Genomic DNA, 18,591 nt, shown 5'->3' with positions numbered 1-18,591 from the left:
CCTGATTTTTGTCACCATACAGTGGAGAGGAGGTGGCACTTAAGACGACTAATCTCTCCTTTCCAGAACAAGGGTGCACAAGTCTATTTGCTAAATCCGGCAACTCTAAAAACAATCTTTAAAGGTCATACCCGTTTTTTTATATCAGAGATACAAGCCCAAGACTATCTGGATACACTATGAGACATTCTGAGACGCTATGTGATATTGTGTGATATAAGAACTAATGTGTGCCCGACAACAGAATATCAAATCATTTAATCGTCTATGGATTTAATGCAATTTGAAATGTATAGAAAATTGATACAACTGGGAACATGAAATATAATGTTACTGGTATATTTATCTAATATTTAAAGAAAGGAGTAGAGAGGGGACTGGAGTAAAGTCTCTTCCCATCGACTAGGGCTATAAGCCCTTTTTTCCGTAGATATGGGGTGAAGGGTGGGTGGGGGAGAGGAGGGTGAGCACAGGTGGTGGTGGTGGTGATAAGGGGGGAGTGGAGAGTTGGGGTCACAGCAGGGGGGGTGGGGAAGGGCCATAGGGGTAGATAGGGTGGGGGGGTCTGGGTTAGAGGGAAAAAAAGAAAAGCTGAGGGTCAGACATGTACAGTTGGAGGTAGAAATGGGTTTGGCATACTGTGTAAAGACGGCATATACAACAGATACGAAGGAAAGACAGAACATCCTAAAAATCCTAAATAGAGAATATGGTTAGATATAGAATATGTTCATCAAATGTGGGGGGTCTAAATGACAAGGCAAAACGCGCAAAGGTGTTTGAAATCATTAATACATTGAATCCTGATGTGTTATGTCTACAAGAGACACATATTTCGTGGGGGAACAAAAAATGTCTTGAAATGAGAGGCTATAACTTAGCAGTATGCTCTACCCAAATGACAACAACTAGAGGTGTTGCCACATATATTAAATATCAGAGGGGAGTAGTACATCGAACAAAAGCAGATAAGTGGGGTCGCTGGGCCATAATGAAGCTATCATTGGGATTTTCTGTAGTTAATATATATGGCTCAAATTTAGACGACCCTAATATATGGGAGGAGTTAGCAGTAGAGTTAGCACAATGGTCACGCTATCTGATTATATGTGGCGATTTTAATATTCATATGGGAGAGGATATCACGAACACAAGATATATAGGGAGAAAGCCTAAGGTGTTTAAAGCAGTTTCTACACTCAAAAGGATTCACAGGCTTATGGATGTATGGGCAGAAAAACATCAGCATGACCCAGGTTTTACATACTACTCATATCCCCATAAAAAGTTTGTTCGCTTGGATTATTTTTTGGCACCTGTACAATGGTTAGACAACATAGATATAGCGAAACTTCCACAATTATATTCCGATCATAACCCACTAATCCTGGAAATTAAGGAGGTTCAGGGTTTGAGTAGACAATCCTCATGGACCTTTGATAGGAAACTACTATTAGATAATACATTTTGCATGCATATTAAGCAGTGGACACAGTCTTTTTTTGATTGCAATAGATTTAGTGCTTCCCGGGCATTAGTATGGGATTCATATAAGGCTGCATTAAGGGGGGAAATTATAGGATTTGCTGCTCATAATCGCAGAGAACAGAAAAAACTAACGGATTATTTAATCCATAAATTGGGGAAATTGGAAGCAGAACATATACAATTAATCCATAATGGGACATCGGAGGATGTATTAAAAGAACATTTGTTTAAAATTGTATTGGCGAAGGCTGATATCAATCAATATTTTTATGAAAAAGTTGCTCAAAAGTTTCAGATATATAGAAAGGAGGTATATGAATATGGAGAAATAACGGGGAAGCTACTCGCGATGAGGACGAGACAGAAAGATGTTATAAATATTATATCAAAAATGAAAGATTTAGACGGGACAGTGACATCTGATTCTGTGAAGATCGTTAAAATCTTTGAGGACTTCTATAGTAGATTATATCAAGCAGAATTTATGATAGAAGATCAAATGGAGCAAGATGATTTACAAGATATAGATAGCTGTGGTATATTTCTTCCCAAGTTAAATAGTGAAATGGCTCTAGAATTAGAGCAAGAAATTACATTAGAAGAAGTACAGCAGGCAATAATCTCCCTTTCTTCTGGCAAAGCTCCTGGGCCAGATAAGATTCCATTTGAGCTATATAAAATAATATCAACACAAATAATACCTTTGATGCAAGATCTATTTTTGGACGTACAATACCGTGGAATACCCCCTAGCTCATGGCAAGATACAGATGTTGTTGTGTTCTTAAAGAAAGATAAACCTCCAGAAATACCCTCGTCATATCGCCCAATATCACTTATGAATACAGATGTAAAGATCTACTCAAAAATTATGGCCACACGATTACAGAAAAGCATTGCTGCAATTATCTCACCATGGCAGCACGGCTTTATTCCAGGCCGGGGGACCACAGACCATACTCGACGGGCGATATCAATATTAGACATAGCGGAGGTTGAGGAGAGAGATGTGGCTGTGGTCCTCCTAGACGCTGAGAAAGGCTTTGATCGGGTGACCTGGAGATATTTGTGGGATAAATTAGCAGAGAGAAACTTTGGACCAGGATTTATACGGGCTATCCAGGCTATGTACTACAATCCATATGCCAAAATCCAGATAATGGGCCATACTTCCAAAAGATTAAAGATAGAGAGAGGCACCCGCCAGGGTTGTCACTGCTCCCCAACCCTCTTCGCACTTTATTTAGATCCTTTTATTTCCTTGATTTTAAATAACCCTATAATTAAACCGGTAATATCTCATAAATATGAGACAAAAATATTAGCGTATGCTGATGATATTGCCTTAATAACACCTGCACCACGGGAGGCAATTATAGAAGTAGAGAGACTGGCAGAAAGATTCAAGAAAAGATCTGGCTATTTGTTAAATAGTACAAAGACACAAATCATATGCTCATCTCATTGTATACTGGATGATCCCCGGGTAAAGGAGTCTGCAGTATACTTAGGTGTAAGATTAACAGCAAAAATGGGGGATATTTGGACAATAAATATAGACCCAGTTATGACCTCCATTAGTCGGGAAATGAAACGATTAGATTATCTACCACTCACAATAATTGGTAGGATAAATGTAATTAAAATGAAAATCTTTGCAAAAATTCTTATATTTAATGCGGGCTATCCCCATAGAATTAATGACTAGCAAAATACGGAAAATTGAAGGGATTTTTACCAATTTTATTTGGAGCTACCAAAGAACTCGTCATGCTTATAAATATTTAAATCAGCCGATTGATCAAGGTGGTTGGAATGCCCCAAATATACAGTTATATTACTGGGTAACGGCCCTGCAGGATTTAGGTATCTTATACTATCATAAGAAAATACAAAATGAGCAGATGGATATACCTACTATTTATGAATTAGCAATTGGGGAAAACTCAGCAGGGCTATTCCAACGCCAAAGCGATATGAGAAAATATCAAAGGAAAGGATATAAGTGTATCGAATGTGCAATTAGAAACTGGAAAAAGATCGTGAAAACATGTGAGATTAGTAGATATACTAAATACACATCACTGAGGCATTCTGATCTCTTACACACTGATATATATGACGATATGGCAAAAAAATGGGAAAAAAAGGGGATTGTAATGCTAACTGATATTTATGAAAACTCAGAGATACGTAGCTTAATAGGAATTGCACAAACATATGATTTACAAAGCGATTCATGTTTTAAATACCTACAAAATAAGAATTCTATGAGAGGTATCCCAAAAGAGAATATTAGTCTTGATCCTATACCAATACTTCATCTTATAGGTAATCCCAAAAGTAGAACTAGAGAATTTTATCAGGAATTGCAAAAATTTATATCTAACGATTTAGAGAAAACAGAATCGAATTGGACAGCCAAATTGAATGATGGGGATGTTGATATAAATAAAGTGCAGGAAATAGGCAAAAATGTATTTATGGCATCTAACTTGAAGGCTCAACAATATAAGACTGTATACAGCTTATATTATACACCATCGAAACTGTTTAAATGGGGAAAGAGAGAGTCGGATAGCTGTCCAAGGTGTCAAAATGGGCCCGCTGATATGATACATATGTTCTACTCTTGTACTAAATTAGATGAGTTAAAAACGAAAATTTAATTATTTATGCAACAGCCCACACGCTCTAACTGAAACTTTCCTAACCGCACCAGGCATTCCAGCACTCCAGCATTGCATTACCTCACCAAGCACTCCAGCATTCCACACATCACATCCATACGGGCCGAGCAGCAAGGAACACAAAACTAAGGGACAGCACGGATGATGAGAATTCAATTCACAACACATCTCCTTTTCTTAGGGAAAACAATTAATAATAATATATTTACAACAAAAGAAAAGATCATACAAGTCCTATAACATTAGATTCATTACAGTTACAACAACGTAGTAGGATGCAGGACTAGAAGGATAAAGAGTCAGTCCTACAAGGTTACATTTACATCAATATATTACTATAGGAAAAAACACTCTCACTCACCCCCTTCTGCACACAACATTGGGTACCACATACACACCACCCAGGACACATGACCCTTCAGCACAGTACTAGGGTACACAACCCTTCAACACAGTAGTAGAGTACACAACACAACAACACAGTACTAGGGTACACAGCCCCACAATGCAGCACTAGGGTGCACAACCCTACAACATAGTACTAGAGCACACAACCCTACAACACGGTACTAGGATACATGACCCTTCAATGCAGCACTAGGGCACACAACCCTTCAATGCAGCACAAGGGTACACAACCCTACAGCATAGTACTAGGGTACACGACCCTTCAACTCAGCACTAGGGTATACAACCCTTCAATGCAGCACAAGGGTGCACACCCTACAGCATAGTACTAGGGTACACAACCCTTCAACCCAGTACTATGGTATATGACCCTTAAATGCAGGACTAGGATTCTTGACCCTCCAACATAGTACTAGGGAAAACAACCCTACAGCAATTCATCTGCGCCCCTGACAGGACCATATGTCTCAGGCAAATCATACTAGGGTAACTGACCCCATGCCAGAGTACACAACTCTACAAGCATTCAGTCTAACACATGCTACACAGTACAGCAACTACCCTAATTAAATGTATATTTGAGTTACAATTGTTAATTTGATAGTTTAAGTGTTTATTATTAATAATACAAAATTTTATTTTGGATTTGGAAAAGTAAATGTTTAATGTTAAGTGTCCAGTATCGATTTTAATAAATTGTATATTTATGTGTGAATAGTAAATTGATAGTAATAGTTTATTATATATGTAAAATAATTATAAAAATAATTATATATTGTAAACATTTTTACAAATTTATATATTGGTATTAATTATTTAATAATGGGTAGTAGATAAAAATGACACAGTTTTAAACACATTTTCTTTATTTGTTCATATAGTAATTAAAGCAAATAATACATGTATAAAAAATTATTTTATACAATTTAAACACAATAATATATCTAATTTAGCACCAATTTCTTTGCAGTAATTTACATTTGTGGTATATGTAAATTATATAGTAAAACATAAAACATTGAACATTATACTATATTGAGTATATACATTTTAAGAGAAATTACACTACATCACAATTGTTAATAAATGATATAGTAATATTTTTGTTACATATACATGTGAACTTCAATATATGTTATATATGTAGATATATTTGGAATTAACAACATTGATAATATTTATAGATCATATCATACAATGTATATTTTACAAACATGTTAAATTATAATATCTGTTATATATTTTTAATGTATTAATATTAATTTTATAATATTAATATTAATATATTAAACATATTAGTCACAATTTGTATATAAGTAATGAAAAATAACACTTTTTATTTTCAATAATTTAAAGTAAATATTGTTTGTTTTATTATAACATTAAATATTAATATATATTAATAATTAATGTGGAGAAGTGTGGCTCACTGGTTAGAGGCGGCAGACCCGTAAGCAGAGAACGGCCCGGGACCAGGGTTCGATTCCCGACGCGGCAGGGTCGTGGACCAGGATCAGCGGACTCGATAATTCTCGCCTCGGTGCCTACTCTAGTCAGAAACCACACTCGGCAACTCTGGGCATCAGCTTGCCTCATCTTCACAACGGCCCCCCAGACCGCCGGGGATGCTTGGTCGCACCTTAGAGATACCCATCAGGGACCATCTCTCAGGGTGAGCCAGGACGGGTTCCCCAGCGGTCGAAGCGTGGAGATACTCCTCCGGGAGTCGATTCCTAGCGCTATATAAACCCGCAATTAAATTAAATTAAATTAAATTAAATAATAAAAAAATTAAATCAAATTAATATTTTTGTAGAAAAACTAATAATACATGGGATAAATACAGCCGAAATAATTATACAGTTTTAACAAATTTCTATTACTAAAACAAGTTAAGTTGACATTTATTTAACTGTTATTTGGATAATAGTATCATTTGGGAGTTTCATTTTGTAATCGCTCTTAGTCTTTTTGGGTCATTTTGGAAGATTCAAGCTCGCGGTTGGAAGCTACTTCATGTCTGAGAAGGTAAGAGTGCTATTTGTTATATTTTAACTAATTTAAGGTAATTTTGAAGGTAGTACTTTGTTATTTGTTGTTTGTGGAATACTATGTTAGGGTTAACTTCTTATGTAGTTCGTTATTAATGTTTTTACATTTTCTTAGCGTATTCTCAGTAACGGCCTTGGAGTTATTGTGTTTGTGGCTTTTTATGATTTTTTCGTTACATATATGTATGTTCTAGTTATTAATAATGTGTTATTCTAAGTTTTATGTAGGTGGGTATTATTTTTTTTCTCTTGTACGTTTTTGGAAACACCCATTTCCGTTTCCGAGTTGTTACGTTTTTTAAAAAAAAATAAGTGCATTTCAGTTGTTGTAACTGCTATGTGTTTTAGACTTCGTTGATTTATTTGTGTTTCTGGAGCGTTTCATACATTCTAGAGCCTTTTTCGGGAATCAGAGTTATCTAATAATTGGGATTTCAGATGTATTTCGAACAGTAGTATTTTTGCATTGTATTGGGCCCCTTTTTTTATATGCTGTGGCTTTATTACAGCGTGGATTGTAATGGATCATTGGATTTGCTAATTACGTTGTTGTCAAAAGGTAAATGCATTTATGTTATTAAATGTTGTGTGTTGGGAAATGTTCAATTTAAAAAAAAAAAGGTTGAGTTACATATTTAATTTGTCTAAAAATTATTATATATTTATAATTTTTAGAAAATAATAATATCTTATAATTTGTGAATAAGATGGTTTCGTTACATTTAAGGCTTTTTTAAATGTTCAGATTTTTTGTGACTCATTATTTTTAGATTAGTGTTTTGGCTATCATTTTTAAGTATTCTAGTCCTCTTGTTGTGGGGTAAAGTTGTACTTGTTGTTGTAAATATTGGTACATTTGGGCTGTTTGTCTTGATAGTTTGGGCTTTAATTGTAGAACTGATTGCTCCATTCTTAACTCTTGGAAACTTTGTTCTTTTTGTATTGCTGTTAGTAGCTTGTGTAGTGTAGGAGTTGTTCGCCCAGTTGAAGATAGAAAGGCATTATGCCAACCCTCCACTGCGTTGTTTGTTTTGGCCTCTTGATTTAGGGTTGGTAGATATACATTCCACCAAGGAATTAGGAATTTAGGCTGTCGTCTGTGGCCTGACCGGTGTAGTCTCCCCACCCAGGTATCCTCAAAATAATCCAAAAGTGGAGACAATTTTTGTTCATTTTGTGTATAGAAAGGACTTTCTATTAAAAGATAATAGTGTTCAGCCACATCGGTTATTGGCACGTATGCTAGGGCAATGAGGTGTTTTATTTGGTATGCGAAGGTAATATTGGTTGCATATTCAACACTAAGGTGTCGATTCCGATCCGGTAAAATGCGCTCCGAATCGTCGTACGGAGAGTTTTTTCCCCATACGAATCGTACCCGTAGACGTCCCGTACGTACGACGAAGTACGATCCGTACCAGGTGCCAAACTCCGTACGAGTCGTACAGGACTCCGTACGACTCAAATCTCCGTACGAGTCTCACTCGGAACTGGCTGTACGCGACATCACTACGGTTCGCGGCTGGTTTTTACGACCCAGCAAGTACGATTCGTGTCGGGTACGCGCCGTACGACCCTTTTCCTACGGGAGCCGAAAACAGTCGTAAACGCAGAGTTCGCGCCGAAACAGGTACGGAACGCCCCCCCCGGGTACGGCACGTACACCCCATGATCGCAGGGGTACGCGCCGTACCCCTGTGATCATGCGGCGTATGTGCCGTACACCCAGCGTACATGGGGTACGCACCGTACCCCATGTACGGTGGGTGTACGGCACGTACCCCATGTATGCTGGGTGTACGGCACGTACCCCGCATGATCACAGGGGTACGGCACGTACCCCTGCGATCATGGGGGGTACGCGCCGTACAGTGTGTAGGTGATCGTGCGCTTTTCCGTACGAATCGACGTGTACCGTACGAATCGCGTCCAGGTCGGCCGATCGGGATCGGAATCGTCCGGTCGTACGGCGTCCGTACGAGTCGTACGGAAACGGCTCCGGATACGAATCGTACGGACGGGGATTTTACCGGATCGGAATCGACCCCTAAGTGTTAATTTTTGCAAATTTTTCCATATACATTGGTTAAAATGGAAGTAACATCCTTGTATGGATGTGTGTGGATATATTTTAAGGATGGAATTTATCATAGCTTGTTCAAAGTCAATTATAATTTTTAGGGGAAAGAAGTCTCTTGTTTCTTCTTTGATTTTGTTTAATATTTCAGTGTATGTAGAAGTTTGTTTGTTTGGTAACAAACAATAAATTAATGGTATGCAGGTATTGTGGAATTGGCCATATATAGTATATAATTGATAGAATGGTTTAGGGCATATGCTAAAAGTGCCATCCATCATCCATGTTTGACTATCAGTTAATTTTTTGAGGTTGGTGTTTGTTGCAAACATTATTATCCTTTTATCTTTGTTGTTGTTGTCGTAGAAGATAAAAGGTTCATCATTATGAGTTATGCTAAGCTCAGGTGGAATTATGACCTGTTCAAAAGTTTTTGGTGTTGCTATTGTTGGTCTACTAGATTTTTTGGTGCTAGCAATAGTTCTTTTTATAGCAGCTATCGTTGGTAACTGACCTCTTGCCTCTCTAGGTACTCTAGGTATTAATTCCTTAAGTATTACACTAGTCGGTAAGTCAGAGGTTTTGCTTAATTCCTTAATATTGTCTAGGGTAGATCTAACCTCTATTTCTGAGATATTAGGTGGATGGTTATGTTCAGTAGTATTAATCACACTTGTTTCTCTAGTTGTTGCACGACCATAACATTTGTTGGAATAATACTTAGTACATTTCCAGTTAACTTTAAGGTCTTTTTGTTTTTCCTGAGTATAAGTATACCCCATATAGCATAACAAATATTTCCCTTTCTGAGATGAGATAAATCTTGCATCTTCTGTCATTGTTGGTTTCTTAAATCTAGAAAAGGTGTATTAAACATTATTAGAAATAGTCATTTTATTAGAAGAGGAAAAAAAATACATATGTAACATTTGTGGGTAATTACCTATTCCAAAGTAGTATATTTTCAAAGGAGATCTTTTTGTTGATTGATGCTTTAATAGATTGTAGTGGTCTGTTTAAAGAAAATGAAGAATATTTTAGTGAATGTTTATATGTGTATTTTTATAACACATTTGCTAAGGTACAATGTTTTATTATGAAAACGTTAGCAACATTTATTCAGATGTATATATCATTTAAAGAAAAAACTGTTTTAAATATACAAACAGTTAAATCTAAACATTGTGAGTGTTTAAAATACAAATATTAGTACTTGGGCATGTTTTCGATGCTTACCTATTTTTTATTTTTAGTTGTTGATGGTAGAATGTTTGTTGTTATGTTGCAGCTTTAATTAGTAAAGGTATCTGTGGAAAAAAGTAATAGTATGATGAAACTTTAGTTTAGTTTTTATAATAGAAGTAACAATTTTTTAAACAAGCATTTCACATTGTAAGTCTTTGAAAACTGTGTTTAATAAAAAACAAAAATTAGACATTTAAGTAGGAATGTATGAGTTAGTTATAACATGTTTTACTATTGATTTGGCATTTATTTAGTGTTTAAAAAGGTAATTTAATAAACGTACTTATCAAATTTGTTGTTGTACTTTTCTTGAAAATGTTCATCTGTTTGTTAACCTTGAATCTGTTTAGGATATATGTAGAGATAGATAGAAAAGCAGTTTTAGATATTTAGAATGAACGGCAGGTTGCAAATAATGTAACTTTTTATACTGAAACATAAAATTACTTACTTTTTGTTGATTTGTAGTATATTTGTATGAGAGCAATATTTAGAGTAGTAGAAATAAGTGCATTTCTCCTTGAAGCTGAATAATTTCTGCTGGTTTTTGAGTCTTAATTGTAGCTGTTTTTATAGGGTATGTTTAATTAGTGTTAGTTTGTGATTGGTTAGAAGCATAGAAAACAGTTCCTATTGGTTAGTTTGAATTTTTTTATTTTTAATAGTTTAATTTGCTGAATTCAAAATGTTTGTTTAGAGAGTTTGTGTATTAGTAAATATTTTAAATATAATATAATTAAATAGTATAGCTTTAAAACATTTATAATATAAAATAAATATATTTGTATATATAAGAAATGTAATATGTGATTGTTACCATAGATTTCGTAATTTAATAATATTTTTTTAGAGATATATAGTTATTTAATAGTTTAATTTTAATATATTTAATGTGTATAATGTTTATATAAACTGTAAGAATGATTTTGAAAAGTCGATATTTAGGTAATGTCGATATTATTGATGTCTATATTTTGGTAATCGATGTTTTTGTATAGTGGTATGTATATTAATGATTGTCGATATTTTGTATTTCGATATAAGTGTGATCGAAATTAGTGTACTCGAGATTTTTGTATATCGATATAGTGAGATCGATGTTTTAGTAAATTTATAAATAAGTATAGGATGTCGATGTAATTGTAATCTATATTTAAGACACGATATTTGTGTATTTCGATTTTAGTGAAATCGAAATTTTGTCAGAGATTCATTGTATTCAAGATCCAAAATTCATTGCCATGAGTAACTTCTTGAGATGTTCAGTTAAGAATATCACAACTTGTATAAAAATGCCAACATTTAAGTAGTCTTTCTTGGATGGTTATAATCAGAATCAACTACAGAGTCCTACCACCATTAAGCCAGAAGGACAGTTTGTTGTCAAAAAACTCAGGTCCTACGAAGATAGAAAAAGGGTTTACATTTAAAATCCATTAAGGGCAAGTCCATTAGCATTAACAAGGAAATTAAAAAAATAAACAAATGGAAAATTATTTTAAAACAAACGTTTAGTCCATCAGCTACCGACTGTACCACAAACCAAGCAGTCTAAGGCAAAAGATAGTTAAAAAAATCGATCAGCATAGCATCCGGGTCTCTAGTAGGAAAAATCAGAATGGTGTTGCACCTCCTTTGATGTTTCTTCTTTTTTAAAGTTTTTATGATTGTCCCAGTGAGTTGAAATCACACCACCATTGAAAGACTATCACATGTCCATATTTGCATTGTGCCACCTAAAACAATTAGCACAATTGGAGGTATTCTCATGCTAGTCAGGAGAAGCAAAAAATATGAAAGTCCTCATAAACCTAACACTAGTGGAAAAGAAACACAAAGATACATTCTAAAGTAACTGCTGCAATCCTGTTCCCACAGGAATATTTTACTGTGAGCGTTAAATAAACACTTAAGAATGCTGAGGTGCTCACAAGCAACATTTAACTAGTCGAAAAGGAACCATTGTATTAAGTTAGGGTAAAGGTCAGCATTTGCAAAAAAACATTTCAAAAAGGTATTTAAGTTAGCATCACACATTTAAATGAAGTGAACTTTAAACCAATATCACATATAGTGAAATTAGATCAATTCAAATAAGGCATATATTGAATTTTCAAAAATCATTATTAGATGAAAATAGATAACGTTGGAAATTCCTTAGTACTACATCTTTTTTCAATATTCATATAAGTGAATATTTTCTTAACTCATTTTACAAAAATCATTTGTATATTTTCATAAACTATATCAGCTCTAATATCACTGTGTGAAGTTTCAAGCTTGTACTTCACTTCTGCTCGTTTTTGCATCAACTTTTGTAACTGGTGCGTTATCAGCAGAAAGCAAATAAAATATTAGGGCACTTAATTTAACATCAAATGTCCATCAATATATGTTAAAAAGCAACATATGCATTAGAAATTCATTACTGCAATTCGTTTATATGTATTAATATGGTCTTGTATACATGTTTTCTTCATCTTCAAGTTTTAAAGCATGCTTTTATCATGCTTCTACTACACTTGTTTCATTTTCATGTTTCACTGTCTAACATGTGCAAAACGTGCCTTCAGCTTTTATTCCTTAGGGTGCAAATGTGTTGTGTATTATGATTTTTCTATATTGTGGTGCTCTCAAGAGGAATGGGGGACGATTGCAGGATGTAGTCAAGCTTTGCACCTAGGTCCCACTTTGCATAGCTGAAGCCAATCCTCAGTGGTCTGAACAAGCTCATGGTTTTGGGGGTATCATATCTGTTGTGATCCTCCAGAATCAACTGCACACAACATTAGGTGAGGTTCAGTTCTTTTGATGTATGGAGTTTCTTGTGGTCTGCTCTGGGCACACACTCCACTTTACATATTAACCAAAGACAAAATGCTTTAGGAATTGTATATCACAAACAAGGTGCACACAGACGGAGGCTTTGCGGAGGTGCTTTCAGAAAAATGGGACGATGTCTCGGAGGTAACCAAATGCCACAAAATGTCCCCAGTGTTCGGTCACATGGACAAAGGTCCTTTGAAAAAGGCTTGGTAGACTTGAAGATATGGAGTTTCATATCTGCAGTTTCTTCTCTTTCTCTAACATCAATCGCACATACATTGCATCAGTTTCAGATTTTTGGAGGTATAGAGTCTGATTTTCAACCAGTTCTTGTGCTCTCTTCTTATGCACACACTCCACACCACATCACACACACTATTCCTTGTTCATTCACAGATGTTATAAATGTCATCTGTGACTTTTTTCGATTTTGCATTGTGTCCATAAAATAAGTTTAATTTGGCTTTTAAATATAATAAATAGTACAGATTGTTTTTATTGGCCATCTTAAACATCACAGAAACTAACCAGTGGCTCTTTATTATGAAGTAGTTGTATGTCACAATACAGAGGCATGACCATTGACTTGTGCATAAATCAACTCTGCATCATCAACTAAAATATCACCATGGTAAGCACACATAGGGACATATATATACACTACATTTAAAACCACATCTATGTACCCTGCCTACGTTTTGGTAATCAATAACATGGAGTTGGTATAAGTGCAGGTCGTTATTTAAAAATGTATATTATGCTAGAATACCCTACAATATATTTGCTCTAAATATATTTAGAATGTAAGCATAAATTGTATCACTACAGTTTCAAAATAATTTGATAATGGGTAACTCTATGAACAATGTAAACAAGGATAAACAAAATGTTAGGTGATAAATAGAAACAAAGAGAGGTTCTTCTTCAGGGAACACCAATGATTATTGATTTTCATGCTATATTTTCTACATTGTATGCATTTTATTATCATAATAGTGAGATATTTTACAAAAGTAGAAAAAATTACTTCCTTTTGTTGGCATCACATTTAATGTCCACTATTCCAGTTAATCTGCTCAGTTATAGGACATTAGATCATAGTTATAGCTACATGCACTTTGCAGATTCCTCTGCTTCTTAGCTTTGTAATGGCTGAAAACAAATATATAACAACATACTTATACTATTTGTAGCATAAATGTCAGTCTAGATTACTATGATGCTATCCATGTTAGACACATTTATAATATAATCCCAACAATTTTTACATGATGTAGAAAGATGCTAGTAATTTCATGCAATACGTCGACATTCATGCCATCATACTAATAGTTCCTACTCAAAGAGTATCCAAACAGGCAGTTGATTATAATCAATCCATTATTTGGAAAATGTTCCAATCCAAAAGAAGTCCAAAGGTAGCCGTAGAGTAAGTTACATGAATAGGTTAATTAAGAAGCTTAGTTACAGGAAACTCAGATGGTAAATAGAAGATAACAAGTTCAGCCCCACCAGGAGCAGCCTCCTCGCTGCTCAGCCCACACGCTCTTTTTTTATTTATTTTTATTTGTTTTATTTATTGAGAATCAGACATGATACATGATACATTGGAGTACACAAAGGGAAAACTACAAAAGAAAAGAAAGTATGGCATTAAAGCATTATACAATATGTAATTTAGATACAATACTAATTAGATTTGAAACAAAAAAGCATATACAACAGAAAAAGAGTATCATATTTCTTTACAAATATCTGTTGTTGTATTAGCATAGAGTCAAACCGTAAAATCTTTTTATTTAACCTATTCCTTGTCTATTACGTTCTTCCATCCAAACAATAAGCGGTTTCCAGATATTCATACCTCTTTTTCTATTTTTTGAACCTTTGTATTTATATAATGCAATTTCTTGTTTCCCAATACAAATTAGTCGATTTAACCACTGATGAAAAGTTGGTGGTTCGGAATCTTTCCATACTGTGGCAACCAGAAGACGTGCTATTGCTAAGCTTAAAAACACAAAATCTCTTTGTGGGGTATCGATTTGCAGTGTTACATCAAAGCCCAGCATCATTAGTGTGGAAGTAATCTTGAGGTTCGTCCCCAATATCTGTTGCATAAATAAGAGAAACAATCTTAGAATACTAGGGATACCGGAGGGGGCAGAGGGATCGGATATTCACAAATTTGTTCAGGATCTCTTCCAGGAAGCATTCCCTGAGCTAACAATGTGGGACTGGACTACAGAGCTACAGCGAGTTCATAGATTCCCTTTTAAGATCTCTGAGAGGAAAAAAGGTTCTTCGGCAACAGAAAGGTTTCCCAGAGCCATTCTGATTAATTTGAATAACTTTTTAGCACGAGACGCTCTGTATGATCTTGCGCGACCCAACAAAAAACGAGAAGGGAAAGGCTATCAGTTCTTTGTGAGACCTGATTTTTGTCACCATACAGTGGAGAGGAGGTGGCACTTAAGACGACTAATCTCTCCTTTCCAGAACAAGGGTGCACAAGTCTATTTGCTAAATCCGGCAACTCTAAAAACAATCTTTAAAGGTCATACCCGTTTTTTTATATCAGAGATACAAGCCCAAGACTATCTGGATACACTATGAGACATTCTGAGACGCTATGTGATATTGTGTGATATAAGAACTAATGTGTGCCCGACAACAGAATATCAAATCATTTAATCGTCTATGGATTTAATAGGGGTTAATGCAATTTGAAATGTATAGAAAATTGATACAACTGGGAACATGAAATATAATGTTACTGGTATATTTATCTAATATTTAAAGAAAGGAGTAGAGAGGGGACTGGAGTAAAGTCTCTTCCCATCGACTAGGGCTATAAGCCCTTTTTTCCGTAGATATGGGGTGAAGGGTGGGTGGGGGAGAGGAGGGTGAGCACTAAGGGTGGGCGTCCGAATCGGCTACGCCCACGGAGTAGGCGTAGTGTTGCCTTCTACGCATTTTGCGTAGACAGCGTAGCCGGCAACACTACGCCCACTCCGTGAGCGTAGCCGAGTCGGCCGCCACCCGCCTCTCTCCCGCCCTCCACTAGATACTTTATTTAAACATTTGCACGGATAAAAACAAGTTAAAAGCACTTACCTTGTCCGGGGCTCGTCCGGGTCTTCATCTTTGAATAGCGTCCTTTGCCTGGGTACCAATGCGCATGCGCGGGCGGCCGCGCATGCGCATTTCTCGGGAGAAATGCGCATGCGCGGCCACCCGCGCATGCGCATTGGTATCCAGGCAAAGGACGCTATTCAAAGATGAAGACCCGGACGAGCCCCGGACAAGGTAAGTGCTTTTAACTTGTTTTAATCCGTGTAAATGCTTAAATAAAGTATGTAGGGGAGAGCGGGAGGGAGGTGCGTAGTGGGGCTATGCGGAGTGCGGGAGTGGGCGTAGCTTCTCGCCCTCTCCGCGTAGCTCCGCGGAGCCCCACTACGCCCCACTACGCCCAGGGTTAGTGAGCACAGGTGGTGGTGGTGGTGATAAGGGGGGAGTGGAGAGTTGGGGGTCACAGCAGGGGGGGTGGGGAAGGGCCATAGGGGTAGATAGGGTGGGGGGGTCTGGGTTAGAGGGAAAAAAAGAAAAGCTGAGGGTCAGACATGTACAGTTGGAGGTAGAAATGGGTTTGGCATACTGTGTAAAGACGGCATATACAACAGTTACGAAGGAAAGACAGAACATCCTAAAAATCCTAAATAGAGAATATGGTTAGATATAGAATATGTTCATCAAATGTGGGGGGTCTAAATGACAAGGCAAAACGCGCAAAGGTGTTTGAAATCATTAATACATTGAATCCTGATGTGTTATGTCTACAAGAGACACATATTTCGTGGGGGAACAAAAAATGTCTTGAAATGAGAGGCTATAACTTAGCAGTATGCTCTACCCAAATGACAACAACTAGAGGTGTTGCCACATATATTAAATATCAGAGGGGAGTAGTACATCGAACAAAAGCAGATAAGTGGGGTCGCTGGGCCATAATGAAGCTATCATTGGGATTTTCTGTAGTTAATATATATGGCTCAAATTTAGACGACCCTAATATATGGGAGGAGTTAGCAGTAGAGTTAGCACAATGGTCACGCTATCTGATTATATGTGGCGATTTTAATATTCATATGGGAGAGGATATCACGAACACAAGATATATAGGGAGAAAGCCTAAGGTGTTTAAAGCAGTTTCTACACTCAAAAGGATTCACAGGCTTATGGATGTATGGGCAGAAAAACATCAGAATGACCCAGGTTTTACATACTACTCATATCCCCATAAAAAGTTTGTTCGCTTGGATTATTTTTTGGCAACTGTACAATGGTTAGACAACATAGATATAGCGAAACTTCCACGATTATATTCCGATCATAACCCACTAATCCTGGAAATTAAGGAGGTTCAGGGTTTGAGTAGACAATCCTCATGGACCTTTGATAGGAAACTACTATTAGATAATACATTTTGCATGCATATTAAGCAGTGGACACAGTCTTTTTTTGATTGCAATAGATTTAGTGCTTCCCGGGCATTAGTATGGGATTCATATAAGGCTGCATTAAGGGGGGAAATTATAGGATTTGCTGCTCATAATCGCAGAGAACAGAAAAAACTAACAGATTATTTAATCCATAAATTGGGGAAATTGGAAGCAGAACATATACAATTAATCCATAATGGGACATCGGAGGATGTATTAAAAGAACATTTGTTTAAAATTGTATTGGCGAAGGCTGATATCAATCAATATTTTTATGAAAAAGTTGCTCAAAAGTTTCAGATATATAGAAAGGAGGTATATGAATATGGAGAAATAACGGGGAAGCTACTCGCGATGAGGACGAGACAGAAAGATGTTATAAATATTATATCAAAAATGAAAGTTTAGACGGGACAGTGACATCTGATTCTGTGAAGATCGTTAAAATCTTTGAGGACTTCTATAGTAGATTATATCAAGCAGAATCTATGATAGAAGATCAAATGGAGCAAGATGATTTACAAGATATAGATAGCTGTGGTATATTTCTTCCCAAGTTAAATAGTGAAATGGCTCTAGAATTAGAGCAAGAAATTACATTAGAAGAAGTACAGCAGGTAATAATCTCCCTTTCTTCTGGCAAAGCTCCTGGGCCAGATAAGATTCCAATTGAGCTATATAAAATAATATCAACACAAATAATACCTTTGATGCAAGATCTATTTTTGGACGTACAATACCGTGGAATACCCCCTAGCTCATGGCAAGATACAGATGTTGTTGTGTTCTTAAAGAAAGATAAACCTCCAGAAATACCCTCGTCATATCGCCCAATATCACTTATGAATACAGATGTAAAGATCTACTCAAAAATTATGGCCACACGATTACAGAAAAGCATTGCTGCAATTATCTCACCATGGCAGCACGGCTTTATTCCAGGCAGGGGGACCACAGACCATACTCGACGGGCGATATCAATATTAGACATAGCGGAGGTTGAGGAGAGAGATGTGGCTGTGGTCCTCCTAGACGCTGAGAAAGGCTTTGATCGGGTGACCTGGAGATATTTGTGGGATAAATTAGCAGAGAGAAACTTTGGACCAGGATTTATACGGGCTATCCAGGCTATGTACTACAATCCATATGCCAAAATCCAGATAATGGGCCATACTTCCAAAAGATTAAAGATAGAGAGAGGCACCCGCCAGGGTTGTCACTGCTCCCCAACCCTCTTCGCACTTTATTTAGATCCTTTTATTTCCTTGATTTTAAATAACCCTATAATTAAACCGGTAATATCT

Source organism: Lissotriton helveticus, chromosome 8 (genome assembly GCF_964261635.1).
Source record: "Lissotriton helveticus chromosome 8, aLisHel1.1, whole genome shotgun sequence".
NCBI classification, from domain to species: domain Eukaryota; kingdom Metazoa; phylum Chordata; class Amphibia; order Caudata; family Salamandridae; genus Lissotriton; species Lissotriton helveticus.
This window is presented reverse-complemented; position numbering follows the sequence as displayed.